Source organism: Myotis daubentonii, chromosome 5 (assembly GCF_963259705.1).
Source record: "Myotis daubentonii chromosome 5, mMyoDau2.1, whole genome shotgun sequence".
NCBI classification, from domain to species: Eukaryota; Metazoa; Chordata; class Mammalia; order Chiroptera; family Vespertilionidae; genus Myotis; species Myotis daubentonii.
In genome coordinates, this window is record NC_081844.1 from 69832086 (window position 1) to 69851448 (window position 19363).

Genomic DNA, 19363 nt, shown 5'->3' on the forward strand with positions numbered 1-19363 from the left:
AGACCAAAATGTTTGATTTTGAGGGTTTGGACTTTGAACCACATGATATAGTCCTGACATTGGGGAGCTGGCGATCGGGGAACTGGTATGGCCAATTCACTCAATTATGCCTGTAATAACATTCCGATAAAACTCTGAGGCCTCAAATTCTGGGCCTTCCATTCTGCATTCCAAATTTCATTTCTAATTACCAGAATCTATTAGTTTTGCCCTCAATCTCTCTCTTTCTCTCTCACGCACATACTTTAGGAGAAGCTGATTTTTCATTTGGAGACAAAAATAGAGCGTTGTTTGAAATACAAATTGCCTTTGAGTCTCTGTAGGGGCTCAATATCAAATTATGTCACAGAAAGACTTTAAAATAAAAGTTACACAATAGTTAACTAAATTATAGTATAAATTACATGTAAATATTTGGGGGCAATGTATGTATATTCTTAAAATTTGTTCCTTCATATGAGATTGGAGGTTCTTTTCAATCTAAATATATTTATGAGTGTGATAGTGATTATATACACATTTGAGTAATGGGCTCATTATATTTTAAATTATATATTTATTTAAAATTTGTGAAGTTGCTTTATGTTGGCATAGAGAAATTGGTCCATTAATATAGCAAATAAAAAAAATCAACTTTATGTAATTTGTTTCAAGAACTTGTATTTTTAGATGATTTACCTGGGACCTGCACATGTTAACTGAAGTGGATAATTGATATAATTACCTAAATTATTTCAGAAAAGTATATTTTAATCAACTATATTTTTTTTTCTATTTTTGCCTGTTTGGCTCAATTGGAAAATATTTTCAGTTTTTAATAATAATTTCTATATAGATAAACATGCCAATACATTTTTTTACATCATGTGGCACTGCATCTAAGCATTATTAAAATAAATAAAAATAATATAAAAAATAAAAGGAAACTATAAAGTGCTTTAGGAGTAATTAATTTAATAAAATTAATATCTCAAAGCTGAAAGATATACCTATAGTGTTTTAGCAATATTCCATATAAGCTTCTTTCTCTATATGTTAATTTAAAAAGGTTAAGAGGGGATTAAAGGAAGATGTATCCTTTCAACCTTCCTCTCCAGTCACTAAAAACCATGCATGTGTATGTGCTGGGGGAGAGGAGGGCATGCTGATGGAACTTAGAAGGCTTGCTCACGAGAGTGTATCTGGGAAGACACACATTTGTTGGGGACTTTTAGGTGATTATAATGTACTATTTCTTATGGTAGTTACATAGGTGTTCACTATTTACTTATTCATTATAGTTATATGTTATTTAATTTTGTCTTAATGCATTATGTTCCATAATTTAAAAAGGAAAGCAAAATTGCAATCTTATTAAAGGACATAAAACAAAACAAAAAACCCCAGATAAATCGAGAGGTACTGATATTGCTGGGTGGGAAAACAATGAAAAAACAGTAATTTATATATGTAATGCAATTCCAGACAGACTAGAGGTGGTTCAGGAATTAGGTAAAACTATTTATAAATTTATATGAAAGAAGAAATGTCCTGGAATATTCAAGGATGATATGAGAAGAAGAATAATAAGTATAGACTTGCCTTGCCTGATACTGAAACTTACTACCAAACCATTGTAATCAATATAGCATAGCACTGGCACAGAAATAAAAAAGCAGATTTTCCTAGTTTAAACAATAGGAATTTTATAGACATAAAATCAAGAGCATAAGGAGATTTATTAAACTGATAAGAACAGATACTACACTTGATCTTAGCCAAAAGGCCGAGAAGCGATGGGGAGATTTAAAATAATGCAAAAATATGCCCTAACCGATTTGGCTCAGTGGATAGAGCGTCAGCCTGCGGACTGAAGGGTCCCAGGTTCAATTCCGGTCAAGGGCATGTACCTTGGTTGCGGACACATCCCCAGTAGGGAGTGTGCGGGAGGCAGCTGATTAATGTTTCTCTCTCATTGATGTTTCTAACTCTCTATCTCTCTCCCTTCCTCTCTGTAAAAATCAATAAAATATATTTTTTAAAAAATAAAATAATGCAAAAATAATATAAGATAAACCAAGATGGTGGCATAGGTAAACACTGGAAATTGCTGCCTCACACAACCCCTTAAAAAATACAACTAAAAGACGAAATGGATATCATCCAGAACCACAAGAAGGCTGGCTGAGTGGAAATTCTACAACTAGAAGGAAAGAGAAAAGCACACTGAGACTCAGTGGAGGTGCAGAAGTAAAGGGCAGAGGTACGGAGGTGCACGTGGAAAGGGCTGGCAACTGAGAGGACACGGTTGTCTTTTTCAATCAGGAGGGGTTTTCAAGCTCCCGACTGCTCTGAACTCCAGTTCTGGGCGAGTCTCTGGGGACCCATACTCATACGGGGAGAAACTGGACTGTCTGGCAGCGGGCGGAACTCGAGGGCGGCTTTCTCTCAGAGGTGCTTGCAGCGATTACTGGGACAATGAGACACGGGGCCTCTTAGGGTAGAACTGAGGATCAGCCATAGCTGCTTGTTCCGCCCTGTTGCATATGAAAGGCCTGGCCCTTTGCAATCTGAAAAATACCTAACAAACTGCAGAGGATGTGGAGAAAAAGGAACCCTTGTTCACTGCTGGTGGGAATGCAAACTGGTGCAGCTAGTGTGGAGAACAGTATGGACTTTCCTCAAAAAACTAAAAATGGAACTTCCATTTGATCCAGTGATCCCACTTCTAGGAATATATCCCAAGAAACCAGAAACACCAGTCAGAAAGGATATATGTATCCCTATGTTCATAGCAGCACAATTCACCATAGCTAAGATTTGGAATCAGCCTAAATGCCCATTAGCATATGAATGGATTAGAAAACTGTGGTACATCTACGCAATGGAATACTACGCTGCTGTAAAAAGGAAGGAACTCCTACCATTTGCAATAGCATGGATGGAGCTGGAGAGTGAAATAAGTCAGTCAGAGAAAGATAAATATCACATTCTCACTCATTTGTGGATTATAATGAATAACATAAACCGATGAACAAAAACAGATGTAGAAACAGAGAAGCATCGATCACAGGCTCAAAATTCAGAGGGAAGGTAGGGGAGGGTGGGGGTGCGGGGGAGAGATCAACCAAAGGACTTGTGTGTATGCATATAAGCATAAGCAATGGATGTGGTCAACAGGTGGTGAGGGTGAGGGCAGGATTGGGGGGATGAGAGAACATTGGGGGGATAAGGACACATTTGTAATATTTTAATAAAGGGAAAATAAATTTTAAAAATACATTAAAAAATAAAAAAAATATTCACTATATTGTGAATCACATCACTAGGTATGATATCTACATATGCATTTGTTTATAATGATTTATCCACTTTATTATTTATATATTTATTATTGAGGTATAATTGATATGTAACATTTTATTAGTTTCAGGTGTAGCACATAATGATTTGATATTTATATACATTGCAAAATGATCATCACAATAAGTCTAGTTATTATCCATCAACATACATTGTTATAAAATATTTTTCTTGTGATAAGGAGTTTTAAGATTTATTCTCTTTTCAACATTCAGATATACAATGCAGTATTATTAACTATAGTTATCTTGACATGCTATACATTACATTCCATGACTTATTTACTTTATAACTGAAAGTTTGTACCTTTTGACCTCTTTCAGTATAGGAAACTCAGAAAAGAAAAATATACCTATTTTGGCCATTTCCCCAATCCTTTCTCCTTTGGCAACCACCAATCTGTTCTATGTATAAATGAGTACTTTTTTTGTTATTTATTTTTAGATTCCACATATAAGTGCAATTATATGGTATTTGTTTTCCTGTGTCTGACATTTCACTTAGCATAATGCCCTCAAGGTCCATCCACCCATGTTGCTACACATGGAAAGATTTCATTCTTTTTTATGCTGAACAGTATTGCATTGTGTGTGTGTGCACCACACCTTTCTTTATCCATTCATCCATCAGTGGACACTTAGGTCATTTGCATATCTTGACTATTATAAATAATGCATCAATGAACGTGGGGATGCATATATCTTTTATACAGGGTGGGACAAAAGTCGGGTTACAGTTGTGATTACGCAAAACACAACAGAGTTTATTATAGTATTATCATTTAGTACTTGTTTATTTTCCATACAAATGACTGTAAATCTATTGTCAAACCCACATCTGGTTCATCAGGGAATCTTATACCTCCAGAATCTGACCACCTCTCACCACCTGCTATGCTCTGTTGTGATGTTTACGACAGGCTCCTTACTGGTCTCCCTGCTTCTGCCTTTGCTGCCTGACTCTCTTCTCAACACAGGAGCCAAAATCACCTGGTAAACCATGTAAATGAGATCACAGCTCTCTTCTGTTTAAAACTCTGCAGTGTTTCCTGTTTCACCCAGAGGCCAAATCCAAAGTCCTTACAATCCCTACCTGACCCTGTGTGATCTGGCCCCTGGTGTTAGTTCCCCACCTTCTATCTGTTCCCTCCTGCTGCTCCAGAGCAGTCACACCAGCCTTCTTGCTGTTTCTCCAGAGGCCTGATAAGTAAGCTCTGACCTTTAGCCACCACATTTGCCTGGGAAAAAAATCCTTCTCCGTATAAAGCTTCACTTCCTCACCTCCATTAGGTCTTTGGTAACAAGGTCTATCCAAGCTGCCTTATTTTATGACAGTATCTCTCTTCTTTCCTTCAATTCCTTTTATAGTTACTTTTCCATGCTTTTATTGTCTTATAATACACCATATAATATCTACAGTTTATTATTTACTTTCTGTCTCTCCTTCCTAGAATACAAGCTCCACAGAGTGAAGCATTTTTTTTTTCCTGTTTTGTTCATTGCATACTCTCCCACATAATGACTGGAAATATATAAAACTGGTGACTCGGTGCATGAAATTTGTGCATGGAGGGGAGGGGGTTCCTTCAGCCCAGCCTGCACCCTCTCCAATCGGGGACCCCTTGGGGGATGTCTGACTGCCGGTTTAGGCCCGATCCCTGTGGTCCTAAACCAGTGGTCAGACATCCCTCTCACAATCTGGTACTGCTGGCTCCTAACCACTCACCTGCCTGCCTGCCTAATCACCCCTAAGTGCCTCTGCCTGCCTGCCTGATTGCCCCTAACCTCTCTGCCTGCATGATCACCCCTAACTGCCCTCTCCTGCCAGCCTGATCTCACCCCCAACTGCCCTCCCCTGCTGGCCTGATCTTGCCCCCAACTCCCCTCCCATGCTGGCCTGATTGCTCCTAACTGCCTCTGCCTCGGCCCCCACCACCATGGCTTTGTCTGAAAGGAAGTCGGATGTCTGGAAGATGGCTGGTCAACCCAGTCTAATTAGCATATTACCCTTTTATTCGTATAGATATATTATATAGGACAGGATTGTTTAAATGGGGGAGAAAAGCCTTTTTCAGCAGGAGGAGATGCTCTTGGCAGACAAAAATACATAATCCCTATATCTGGACTGATAGCCAGCCAAATGCACTGTACTGCCAAACCGGTCATTAAAAAATTGAACTGCTTTCTTACACCTTACACCAAACAGCTATTGCCCTAAAACCCCTCCTCAGCCCCCACCTTGGGTTCTGCCTTTGTAGTTCACCCAGATTAGGTTCTGATTGGTCAGTTTCTATGCCAATCAGCATCAAAAACTCTGCCTTCTAGGCAGCCGTTGGCTCCTCGCACTTCAGCCAGATTAGGTTCTGATTGGTCAGTTTCTATGCCAGTCAGTGTCAAAAGCTCCTCCTCCTAGGCAGCCATTGGCTCCTGGCACTTCACCCAGATTTGGTTCTGATTGGTCAGTTTCTATGCCAGTCAGCATCTCCAGGCCTATCTCTGGGCCTGATCAAAGAGGCAGGACTGATCAGCAGCCTTGCAAAGCCCCAGAGAGAAACAGAGGTGTGGCTGCTGGAGAAGCTGGGAGAGAAAGAGAGAGATCAACAGCTGCCACAGAGGCTGTGGATCAGACCCTGCCTCTCTCTCTGCAGGCCTCTCTCTTGGCCTGATCTGCAGCCCCCTCAGCAGTCAGTGCTGGGTCACTGCACAGCACCAGCTGCAGTCAGTGCTGTGTCTCCACGGCAACCTAGCACTGATTTCCGGTGTTTGGTGGAGCCTTGTCGTTGCGGACGTTGCGGACCCTGGCTCTTTATATATATAGATGATATTTGAGTCTTAAAAAATACATAGGGCAGGGGGATAAAATGGACACATATGTAATACCCTTTGTAATACTTTAAGCAATAAAAAAATAAAAATAAAAAAAATAAAAAAAATACATTGCAAATAAAATATTATTAAATGAAGATACTGAGATCTCATTACATTTGATTAATCAGGTTATTTTTTAAGTATTTCATGTTTCACTTTATAATATTTAATTTTTTATAGAACAATAGAAAATTTATGTTGTAAAAATTAGATATAGGAATCCTATATAATAAAAAGCGGATATGCAAATCAACTGAATGGTGGAAGGACCGGTCACTATGACATGCATGGACCACCAGGGGGCAGATGCTCAATGCAGGAGCTGCCCCTGGTGGTCAGTGCGCTTCCACAGGGAGAGCGCTCTCAGCCAAAAGCTGGGCACATGGCTGGAGAGCGCAGTGGTGGTGGTGAGAGCCTCTCCCGCATCTGCAACAGCTAAGGATGTCTGACTGACGGCTCCATGGGGAGCGGGCCTAAGCCGTCAGTCGGACATCCCCCAAGGGCTCCCGGACTGTGAAAGGCACGAATCTTGTGCACCAGGCCTCTAGTAATTTAATAATGGCTTAGCTGTTTATTAATATTACTCTGATACTGTCCTCAGAGGTTTACCATAAATTCTTTTACTATGGGTTCCTTTTTTAATTCATTCTTTGTTCATCCATTACCTATGGAAGGGTGCCTTCTTTTAGGATCTTTTTAAGTGCTTGACACAAAATACCTGTAGTTAACTTTCAAGATAAGGGTTTGTTTTCTGTGACTTTTAATCACTACTCTATCTCGTATTGTCTTGGTTTCTTATTGCTGCATAACAGTCTTAGTGGCTTGAAACAATTTACACTTATTTCGCCACAGTTTCTGTGGGTCAGGAGTCCAGGCAGAGCTTAGCTGGATCCTCTGCTCAGTATCTTACAAGACTACAGTCGAAATGTCGTCCACACATATGCTATCACCTGAGGCTTGAGACCCCTCCAAGCCTACGTGCTCATTAGAAGAATTCAATTTGTTGCAGCTCATAGAACTCATAGAGACTAGCTTCTTCAAGGCCACTGGAAGCATCTCTCTTAACTATAAATTATTATTATTATTTTAATGTATATTTTTATTGATTTTAGAGAGGAAGGGAGAGGGAGAAAGAGATAGAAACATCAATTATGAGAGAGAATCATTGATTGAATGCATAGCCCCCACTGGGGATCGAGCCTTCTGGGGCATGTTCCCTAACTAGGAATTGAACCGTGATCTCCTGGTTCATGGGTTGATGCTCAACCACTGAACCATACCAGCCGATCTCTACATTATTTTTTGAAGGTCTCACCTCATCCAGTCAGACCCACCCAGGATAATTATCTTTTCTAGTTATTCAAATCCAAGAGACTTGGGACCTCAATTACATCTACAAAATTTCTTCTGTCATATAACATGACATGTAAATGACATCTCATCACTTTTCCCATATGCTGTTATTGATTAGAAGCAGGTTACATGTCCCTTGTCTTAATTTAAAAATTATCTTTTTTGCAGATCTGACAAAAAATTTTGATTCTTTCACACTGGATGGCGATTGTGTTGGCTATTGTCATTTTTAAATTTGATGATCTAGGAAAAGAGGTCAGTGCACCTGGCTAAATAGTCAGGTATTGCACATTTTAAACATTCTTATGGCACACTGATTCAAATCACTACCCGACACCGGTGCATCTCAGTTCCTTGATTTGACAAACACCTCTTCTTTTTATTCACTTGTTTTTGTAGTCATATCATAGACATTGTTACTACCAAAGCCTACATCACTCCTAAACCATTGATGTCAAGGACCCCATATTTGATTACCTCTACTAACTTTAAAGCTCACTTTTTTTAGTATCCTCACTGGATGAATTCTTAAGTCTAGTGGAGAAATTTAATGTTATTTTCCCCATCATGCTCTCTCATGTGTTCATTTTTCCCTTTAACATCCTTAGAGCCTATTACTAAAATCATTTACTTGCTTGCATATACATTTCTCCATTATCTAAGTTTACCAAACTCCCATCCTGGTTAAACCCAAGTCTTCTTCCCACCCTATAACCAACAGACATATTGGAAAAACCAACCAATTAGCCAAATAACATAAAGTCAGCAGACTGCTATTTTTCAAGCTTTCCTTCAGCTCTAATTGTTCTACTGGGTATCCCTAGTCAACTTTTTTCCTGTGCTCCAGTATCTATTTGAATGTGTCTCCTTCTCCTCAAACATTCAACATCCATTTCGTATTCTTCACTGTCAGCTAATAAAGCAACCAGAACACAAACCTCACTTTAATTGATTGCTCTATAATTTGTTAATTCTCCTATATTTGTGCTCATATTCTCAATCTTCCATTAGGATGGATGAACCCTTTCTTGGATCCCCATCTCTTTACTCATGGATTTTACTCCCGAATTGTCTCCCCTCTGTCATGTATCCTCAATTTCTCATTCTTACTGAATCAATCTCAGTAGCATACCAATATGTCATAATAATTCTGATCTTAAAAATTACTGAAAACCCTCCCTCACATCTACATCCAGCTATTTCATATTTCTCTCCTTCCCTTGATAACAAAATTCCTTGAAAAGCTTTATACTTGTAGCAATTTTATACTTGTACTCAGGAATACAGAATGAGTATTATAGAATAAGGGGTAGGTTATAAGAATTAATGGGGGAGAAGCTGGGAAATAAAGCTACATAAAGAGTAGTTGGAGGATCATAGGATCATAGTCTTTTCTCCACAGCGAGTCAGAATGTACTTTCGAAAATGTAGATGGGTCCCCATTCACAATGGGTCCTCATCACATTTATTCCACTTGCAAGATTACTTAATCCTACCTCATCATCCCCTTCCCTACCTTTTGTGGATAAAGTTCCCACTACTTTCTCTTTTGCATTCTTGCTCTTACCATCCTGAAACTATGCGATGCTCTTCAAATAATTCAAGGTCTTGATTATATTTTGCTTTTTATTCCTCTTGAACTTTGATACTCTTGCTCAACCCATCCTTTCTTTCTTTGGATTCTGGAATGCCCTTATACTTTTCACATATCTTTTTGGCCACACTTCTACAATGTCTTCTGATTTCTTAGGTATGCCTGTAAAAGGCCAAGTGCAGAAGATGCTGAAATTGGGTGTATCTGGAACAAGGTAGACCCTTTCTTAGTACATGAGGCATTATTTTGATAGGGTAAGGTTGGACTGGGTGAGGAAAGGCACAATAATAAATGAGGTTTTTAGGAGCTATTTTACTATTGTAAATGCTCTCTTCCATTTGTATTGGTTTGCCTGCAAGTAGTTAGGGCAGGATTAGTACAATACCAAGTGAGCTCCAGAAATCATGAGAAATCTTGGGTGACCTTATAAATTTCTACCAAAACTGTTTGTGATCGATAGAATATGGTTCAAGAAATGTACTTTGGGGATTTCATGATATTATGAAATCCAAATCAGTGCCCCAGGTGCCAAATTCTCTTGTTCTCCTTTCTCAGTACCAGATATATTCACAACTACAAGCTTTCAAGAGTTGTACAATTGAGTAAAATAGTTCAACCTAAGATATTTCAGGCTGGGTGATGGTTAATCATGTTAACATTAACCCAACCATGTAACAGTCTTAAATTTTATCATATACTTTCTGGGCTTAGCATCAAGGAAGCCTAGCAGCAAATAGTGAATGATGTGAAGGTTTTATTCATTGTGGCAAGATTGGTGGTGGGAGGTAATTAATATTTATTATTATTATAGAACCTTATGAGCCTAAAGTTGATCCTATTTATTTATTTGAGATTCAAGAACCAAGGGGATTATGGCAATTGGCTAGTCTATGGAAATGGACTTGACTTTAGAATTTGAAAAAGGGAACCTCTGTATTAGTAGCAATATTCTTGGCCATTACATACTCAGGTATAAATAAGATTAATGTTGTTTTCCTATAACATAGGTAAATACTGTTTCTCATAAAGATAATATGTTTTAAAAGATGAAATTTCATGCTTTGAAAAGATGGTTGCGAGTCTTGAAAATTGATTCAATAAACTTTCTATCATAATGTGAACTCTCAACAATTTTATTCTAAACATAACAAAGTTCTTATCTTTGCAAGTGCACATCCCGCAGCATTTTTCTAACCACCACAGCAGAGACAGCAGCGCCTCTTACAGATTCTCCCTTCATTCTAGAAACAACGGTGTGCACACTGGCTTCCTAAGCTCAAGTATTTGTTTCTGCAGCAGATTACTACGAGTGAGCAGCCTTTTTTTTTTCCTGCTGTGGTTTGTGGTCTAATATTAATACATTTTCACAATGGAAACTCAGTGGATTTTAGATCATTTTCCTAGGTTTGTATCCCTAAGGATATCTAACCTACGTTGGTTGTTTTAATTAAATTACCACATTGTTCATATGATTAAACGCCTGGATAATGAAGAATTATGGGACTGAATTTTAATGCACCATACACTAATAAGAGCACTGGGTGAGGACACATATAATTTTACTTTAAGTAAAATCTTTCAGTAGCAAATGTTTCGCCTCTTGCCTTTTCTCACGGAGCCAATGATATTTCAGTAGCACCGGCCAGTGGAGTCTCCCGACGTGGCCCTCAATGAATGGGGAAGAGCATCTTCGAGATTTTCTTTTAGACCTTGGAGTATGGAAGGAGATTCTGTGTATGGGCCAATGTTTTCAGAGTAACGATACTGACTGACTCCTATTCCTACTGGAGTAGGACCACTTGCTATTTCTTTTCTCTCCACACGTCAGATATGCTTTACGTCAGCTTTGTTGACTTATCAACGCATGAATATTGATAGGCACAGGTTATCTAATAGGAAAATTGTGCACAACCACTTTAGATTTCAACGCAGAAAGTTTGTACAATCGTTTTTCCTTTTCGAGTATCATCATGATAGCCTCAATGTCAAAAATAATTAGGCAAAAAGGGGAGAGGATATATCTTGATTTTTGCTTCAGAAACATTTCCTAAACTATGGTTAGAAGACTAAAAATCAACCATTTGAAACTATAGTAAATGTTGTGCATACTTTTGCCAGAAGAGGATACATTTAGATATGTCTGAGATCAGTTAGTTGTTTTATTTTATATTTCACTATTAAATGGTAAGTCTAATCTAAAATTGTGTATTTTGTTACCATATCCTGAATTTAATTAAGTAGATACGAGGACGATATGATGATAAAGTGTTGTTTTTCTTAGGCTGCACTTAAAAAGAAAAAGACATTTTAGCATCGTTGAAGAGTTCTAACACATATTTTTGTTATTTGTTTGTTTTACTTTAGACTTTTCTGAGGAAAAAACATAGAAAATGAAAAATTTGGAAAATACTTGTAATTTTGGCAACTGAGAGGGTAGAATAGGGAAATAGTATAGAGTTTTAGGGTTCACATTCTGGTATTTGCTAGGTTATCAGTTGGACATTAGTTTTTTTCATCTGGATAATGTGGTTATCAGTACTTACTTCACAGGATTATTCTGATGAAATGAAATGCTGTTTTGAAGGACCCAAAAAGTGTCATGTCATAAATGTTCGATAAATGTGAGGTCCCCTTTCTTTTCTCTCTCCCTCTGGACAATTCTACCCTATGTGAGTGAAAGAAAAATAAAATGAAATTCTTTTTCTTTCTCCCCTTTAAGGACCATAGACTATTTAAGGAAAATACTGCAGTCGATTCTGAGATGGAGAAAACACATGCATTTGGTTTATTAACTTTCTAGTTAAGAGATTTATTCCCTAGCTCGTTTAAATATTTTGAGAAACATACTGTTACATTTAAACATGAAATCTGTCTCCCCTACACTTCATGAAACTTTTCCAGTTTCCTGTCTTCAAGTTAGGAAATGATGAGGTTGAAAGCATTCTGGCCTCAAGACACCGGCATTTCTGAGCTGACCACGAAAGTTCATTCAACTTCTCATAAATGCCTCAAGACCTTCAAATGCAAAACATTTGGGCAATAGACTGAGTCAGGGGACACGATACCAGTCTGCTCTGTTGTGCCATTTATCAGACCCTGATTTGTAGATTACAGAGTTTCAAAGCTTGACTGTTCTTCTCAGATGCTGCATACCATTCAGAGTGCCTCATTCTCTGTGTTTGTGTTCCTTTCTGCCCATGTTTCACTTCTTACTCTACCCAGCTTCATATCGTCATAGTTATTTTGCCTGTGGTTTTTCTCCCCCTTTAAGACATCTTTCAGAATTTAGAATCGTGGGAAGGAAATATAGGTCCGACTCATTTAGGGGAACTTCAATTTATATTTTTGACAAATATTTGCCTCAAATAATATCAGTACAGTACCATTATCTTAGTGCGTCTCTGGTCGGCAATAGCCTCAGTCTTGACCTCTCACTATAAATAAATAGGATCTCAGCGTTTGTAACCGTGGAGAAAGCAAGAGTTTACAAACATTTATACAGTTATAAAGCTTCCCTGGAGGAAAATGGGATGCAACTGAAGGGAAGATAGATGATCTTTAAAGATGTTTCTCAGATTGGATTGTTCTTAATAAATAACTTTGTTCTACACATTTTCTTTCTTGGAGCTGAGTCCGGCCTTTGGTGTGTTGGCCTGGCCCATTTGCTCACAGAGGGAGGTCCATGTGGGAGAGTGTGCCTTTGCATCAACTCTAAAGAATTTAGAAAAAGTAAAAGCATGCATAGCTGTGAAAGGCTATTCATTTCAATCCATGAGTATTTACTGAGCACCTACTATGTGACCAACACTGGGTTGGAGTTTATTAGGGAGAGGGGCACCTGGAAAAACTAGGCAGTGACACAGGGCAGCAGATATCAAAGTACCAAATGATGACACATCACTGTTTAACAGTGGTTCCATTTGGGGTGATTTTGCCTCCTAGAGGCAACTGGCAGTGTGTGGAGATGATTTGGATTGTCAGAACTCAGGGGTGGTGCTGTTGGCATCTAGTGGGGCAGCTTTGTAGGATGTTCAGTGGCATCCTACAATACATAGCACAGCCCCCGGGACATAGAATTATCTGGCCCAGTAATGCTGAGGTTGAGAAACCCTGCTGTAGAAATGTCAAGGGAGAGAGAGTCCACCAGGTGGAAAAGGCCTTTGTTTTGCAAAACTGTCAGAATATGATCATATAAATAACCTTTAAAATTGTTCTTTTCTTTGAAGAAGTTGGAAGATATCTATTGTTTATACAGGGTGGGACAAAAAAATAGTGTATAGTTGTGAGTACATGAAACAGTTTATTCTTGTGTTATTATTGATTAATTATTGCATTATTTTCCATATGGACAACTGCAAACCTACTTTTGCCCCACCCTGTATTCTTGCTCTTGTGGAGCTGAAGTGCCTTCTACTTATTAGCTGGGCTGGTCCTTTTGTGGAAAATGCTCCTTGAGTTTGGGCTTAAACTTTCCCTCCCTTGGGTTCAAATAGGAGAGTTGGTGAGGTAACCAATATCCATGATACAAAAAATTATGTTTTCCCCTACTCATTCCAAAACTACCACACAGGTCAGTTTTATAAATGGCCTCCCAGGAGGTGTCCCTATCAACCCATCATCCCTACCAAGACATGCTTGCATCTCACCAGAGGACAGAGTTAAGGCCACAGTTGGTATTCCCTGCACCATAATTTGATGCTTTGTGTTCAGAAAGAGCATGCATGGGAAGAGATAGAAGGAGTGGGGCCTGGAGGAGGGGACAGCAAGCAAGGAGAAGAGAAAACATAGGTGAAAGGGGTGGCATTTTGACATCAGTTTGACATCAGTTCCAGTGCCCAGGTATTTTGAAGCTCTTTGGTTTGGCCACATTGTCTCTCTGTGCTCTTTCAGTTCCTCTTCAGAGAAACCTTCCCTCAACTTCATGGAGGTTTAGGACCCTCTCATACATTCCCACAGTCTCTGTATCTCTCTAACTGAGCATTTCTATTATAATGCTTATCTTCTCTAAGAGACTGAAGGTGCCTGAGGGCAAGCACTCCACTCCGTAAGCCCCACTCCCAGGACAGTGGGACAGGGCACACTAGGCACAAACAACTGTGGAATAGCGACTAAGCCAACACCCAAACAAGGAGAACACTAAGGAGGCTTCCTGTCATCTGGTTTGCTAGGGCTCCAGTTCTGCCTGACAACGTTTCTTGGTGGAAATCACACACAGTCACAGTGCAGGATTATTTTTCTCTGCATTTCCATCTTGCAGTCTCTCACGCAAAGTCTCTTGTCACAATTACCGTCGATTTGTACTGATTGTTGTTCTATCTCTTCATTGAATTGTTGGATCCTGGATGACAGAGACTGTGCCCCACCTTTGGTTTTTATATCCACCAAGTACTTCATTTTCATGAAGGCAGCTGAAAATGCCTGGAGCTGCTGCATGTGAAACCTCTCCTGCTTCCATTATCTCATGTGCTGAATGGTGGGTATTGCTAAAAAGGGTAAAAAGGGTTTTCTTTCTTTTTTTTTTTTTTATTAATGTTGATTTTTTTTCTTCCTTGCTAGTGAATCCTTGCTTCTCATGGCTAGGAGATGTGAGGTCACAGTTACATGTGAGTTTATTCATTAAGGATCTATCCCTTGAAATAAGTTACACTATAGAGGTAAAAAACACACACACACACACACAAAAAAACACCTCTCTGGTTTACTAGTAAATTCAAAAAACCCCGAAATAAATGTATTAAGAAAGACAACAGCAGCTAGGGGGCAATCTTTGCTTCCTAGTGCAGAGTGCCAGGAACTAGTGGGAAGGAAAAAGAAATGAGGAGGGTTGGTAATAAAACAGAAGGTTTAGTGGGAGAGAAGAGAACAAGATTTTATTGGAAAGTAAGAGAACAATGGCTTGAAGCTCACAGGAGATGTATAAAGTGAGTGACTAGAGGGGCACACACCCTCACTGTGAGATTGTGCTTGGAATCTTGTTTTAAAGTTTTGTAACAGAAAGGTGAATTTTAGACTCAAAATAGATAAATAAAGGGCAACTCTCTCAAGTCTTCAATCTCATTGTTACGTTAAAAATATTTTTATTGATTTCAGAGAGGTAGGGAAAGGGAGGGAGAGATAGGAACATCAATGATGAAAGATTCCCTACTGGGGATCAAGCCTGCAACTCAGGCATGTGCCCTGACTGGGAATCAAACCCTGACCTCCTGGTTCATAGGTTGCCGCTTGACCACTGAGCACCACCAGCCGGGCAATCTCATTGTTACTTAGATGGGAAAATTATTTCATGCAGAGAAAGAAATGCAGTTTTTCATACTCTACTTTTTAGTGCTCAGTTATATTTGCTTAGGCAAGATCTGATTTTTCTCAAATACAGTGGAAAATTCTAATTGTGGGGTTTGCAAATCTGTTGCTCATGTTCTGATTTTATGGTAAGCTTATTTTTCATTCAGTAAACTTAGAGATGATCGATCTTATCTCTTCTGTCTCTCTTTTTCTTTCTATACACATGTAACTTTGCATATATATAAAATTGATCAATTATTATATCTCGATAATTGGAGTAAACATACAATATGTGATTTCAAACAAAGATGTGAAAGTATGCAAATCGCTTTGTGGTGGCTCACGTTTGCTATTGCATTATCCATTAGTAGACAGTCCCTTTCCCATTGCAGAGCTGTGGATTGTAAAGTATATGCAACAAACTCTTACAGTTGGTGATGGGCAGCTGACAGGACGGAGTGTGTCAGTGGGCAGGACGCTGTGCAGGAACGGCCGGAGTCGGTGCTGTTGAAATGCCAGAGCGCACGACGGGCATGCTTCCCTCCTCTCCTGCCCGGCTGAGAAGCGCTCATGCAGGGAAGAGTGCTGAAAGCAATATGCCAGCTCTGTGAAACAGGAAACAGATAGGATATCCAATTTTTCTTTTTTCTTTTTTTGTTTTGTTGTTGTTGTTAAACTACCGTCTGCGATAAAGCAGAACAAATGTGGCTGCGGCTTTGCCTGTATTGAAGTTATGAACAAGAGAGAAATTGGCATAAATTTAGCAGTTGATAGAACCAACCCCTCAAACAAAACAAAAACAAAAAACCCAGGAAACTCAGGATCCTGGTGATTAAGATGATAAGGACCTCTTCTGATAAGTGTAAGAGTTGAATCAAAATAGTATACATTTGGTCTTCTGTCTTGGCTGCTAAATGCTGAAGGAAGAGAAATATTGATCCTCGCATTTAACTAGTGGCTTTAGCACTAGGACAGCGAGTCTTTGTCATCGGCTCACACTGTTCTGCATGAAGCTCTCTCTGAAAGGCTAACCTGCGATTATGGAATAGTGTTTGGTGTTGACATGAAAGAAGATCGGATAGCCCAAAGCATCACCATTAAATACGATGCACATAACATACTGGCTCATGTTAATTAGCTTTTCTGCAAAAAGCAAGGAGCTCCAGCGACTGTGGGAAAGTGACTTGGTGATTTGCTGTTGCTGGTCAGTCTCACAAAAGGAGAATTGTCTATTGTGAAAAGGCAGAGGATGGGAAATCAAAGAATCTCTGAGGATTTGGATCGGGTGGTAGTAAGAGAGATGAGTAGGAGGAAAGCTAATACCTATCGGGTTGATTTCCTAAAAATATAATTTGAACTTATCTTTGGTTAGAAGATTATTATTTTATCATGTAAACTGTTCTTTTGTACGTTTTCAGCTTATTCAGGTGAGCAAATTTAAAAACTGGCGAAAAAGGAAGGAACCCATATTTTCAATATCAGCATTGAGTTTCGATACAGCACATAAGAATAGAATGCAGAGCAGAATCACAAGAAATCATGAACATACTATGCAAATCCTTTATGCCCTCAAAATTTCTAGGTGCTGCTGCAGCAGGCTCATTGTTCCCTTGGTGTGGACATATGTAGAAGTTCATAATTACAGAATCCAAATTTAAATGATCCTAATCCATGAAACCATACTAGTCTATTCTGACTTTAGTAAAAATCTTAGGTGAGAAGATGCTAGAATGAAATCTCCACATTAAAGATCTGCTGCAGACTTTTAAGTTAATTTCACAGGTCTCAGTTTTTAGTATAGTTAATGTCAATTCAATCGCTAGTGATGAAGATGTAAAGAAAGAAGTAGAGCACACTTTTATTTGAGCAAATATGAGTATTTTACTATGAATTGAAGGGCAGAGTACTTTAGTCTGTCAGTTACTTTTATTCTACAGTATGCTTTATGCTCCAAACAACTTGAAAAGTTGTTGAATCCTTCATTAGGTCAAATTATTTATTTCTTACCCTCTTCCTTTCTTTCCTTCCTCCTCCTTTCTTGCTTTTCTTCCTTCTATATGTACTAAGCATCTGGCCAGTTCCAGCATTTGGTTAGGTGCAGTGACATAATGATGATTAAGGCCAAAATCATTTTTATCCATATGGACTTAACATTGAATAATTTCCAGCATATCCCTCATATACAAACCCTTGACATTTTTAAGTTTTAACATTATGATATAAGGTTCTTTTTCACTAGGAGAGAAAAGAAGTATTTGAATACAAAAAAAGAATTCAGACATAAGTTCCCTCCTTATTTTAACATCTCAGGGAGACATAAATATTTTTGATAGAACTGAAGAAGTCTGAATATTATTGCTGTGCAGGCAGTGAGACCGATGGAGTCAAGAACTGGAAGTGATTGTTAGAGGCTATTGGTTCATTCCTCGGCTGTCATGGAATGTGTAACCTCCCAGAGTAGCTGGGTGAGGAGTGTGGGGGACAGTGGTGTGGCTGGCTTCTTTCCTACCTGTCTCTTCTTAGATCAATATAATGTAGCTGGTGTTCAGCTGGAACTCTCTTGGTCTGATGGGACTCTCTCCTTGGTTACATGGAAGAGGTGGGAAATCACTTAACAGTAGGTTGGTCTGGAATAGGATCGGCCTCACCCAAACTAGGAGGGAGGACGCTTTCTTTGGGCCACCTTTGTCCTTCCCATATTTTCCTTTAGCTGTTTCTCCCTCCAAGGCAATCTGGCTTCTCCTGAAGAATCTTAAGTGGCCGGGGGATTCCTTAATGCCTAACTCACTATGATGGAGAACGTTGTGACGTCTCCTATCCCTGGTCTCATTTGTTCCATTTCTCTGGAACTTAGCATTTAAATGAATAAGATCTAACCTTCTTCCAAATGATGACTTCTTATGCAGGAAACATCAGTCCTGTGGAACAGATGTGTTCCCATTTCATTATGTTTTGTGTGTACTGGGCTTGGGCTTGATTATGGCAGGAAATCTGCTGATATGTCTCATATCATACTTTAGCTCACTCTGGTTTAGTTGTTTGAGTGGTAAGAATGGCTTCAACTGAAGAGTTCAAATGAATTCTGTCTAATTTGCATAGTATATGTTAGCCTGGTACATTTCCTCAATAGAACTAAGATCCTTTGAGTAATGAGAACATACAAGTACACATTTTACCCTTGTAGGACCATCTCAACCATCAGTGCCACATTGAACTGATAAAGTCATTGGTTTTATTCATTATTGGTGGTTTTCTAAACAATGGATCAATTAGTTTTGGAATAGTTTGTTAATTCCTATTATTTTTTTGTCACTATCTTGTTTTAAAGCCATTTTCAACAATATCAACGGAGATGTACTGGGCAAGACACTCAGTTTACTTCTTGTTTATTTCTGTGGTACAGGATGATGCCCGTGATGTAAGTTCTGATATTATGAGAGGGTTCCTAGTACCCAGGATTTTCTTATCAAGCCCATATGGTATATGTAATATATCATATCTGTTGATACTTGTTTGAACATATTTTTCAGTGCACATAAGCTATGCTTTGTAGAGTAGTGATTTATGTGGTTGTATTAAGAAAAGTAGGTTGTTCAGGTCTTAAATGCTCCTGTGGGTTTATTATGCATAAAATCCTGAGCTTTAAACATTTTACTGAAGTGGTTCCATGATCATGCAAAGCAAGTTATTCTTGGATGCCTAAAAAGAAAGTAAAACACATTCTTGGTCTTATTTCTGTCTTTTATTTCTACCTGATGTCATCCTCAAATCGTGCAATATCCTCAAACTAGGAGGTTACAACTAATTCCAAACAAGTTTTATCGGGGTTTTTTCTTCCTGCAGACATTTCCTAACACAGAATATATAAACATTCTCAGAACTCTGAGACAAGAGACTGTCCTAGGGGTTGGTTCTCTCTGCACAC

General features: G+C 38.8%; 1 pseudogene; it reads right to left on the reverse strand.

The window, feature by feature from the left end:
* Positions 1–1654: 1654 nt before the first annotated feature.
* LOC132236380 (U2 spliceosomal RNA) lies at positions 1655–1777 on the reverse strand (annotated as a pseudogene).
* Positions 1778–19363: the final 17586 nt, after the last annotated feature.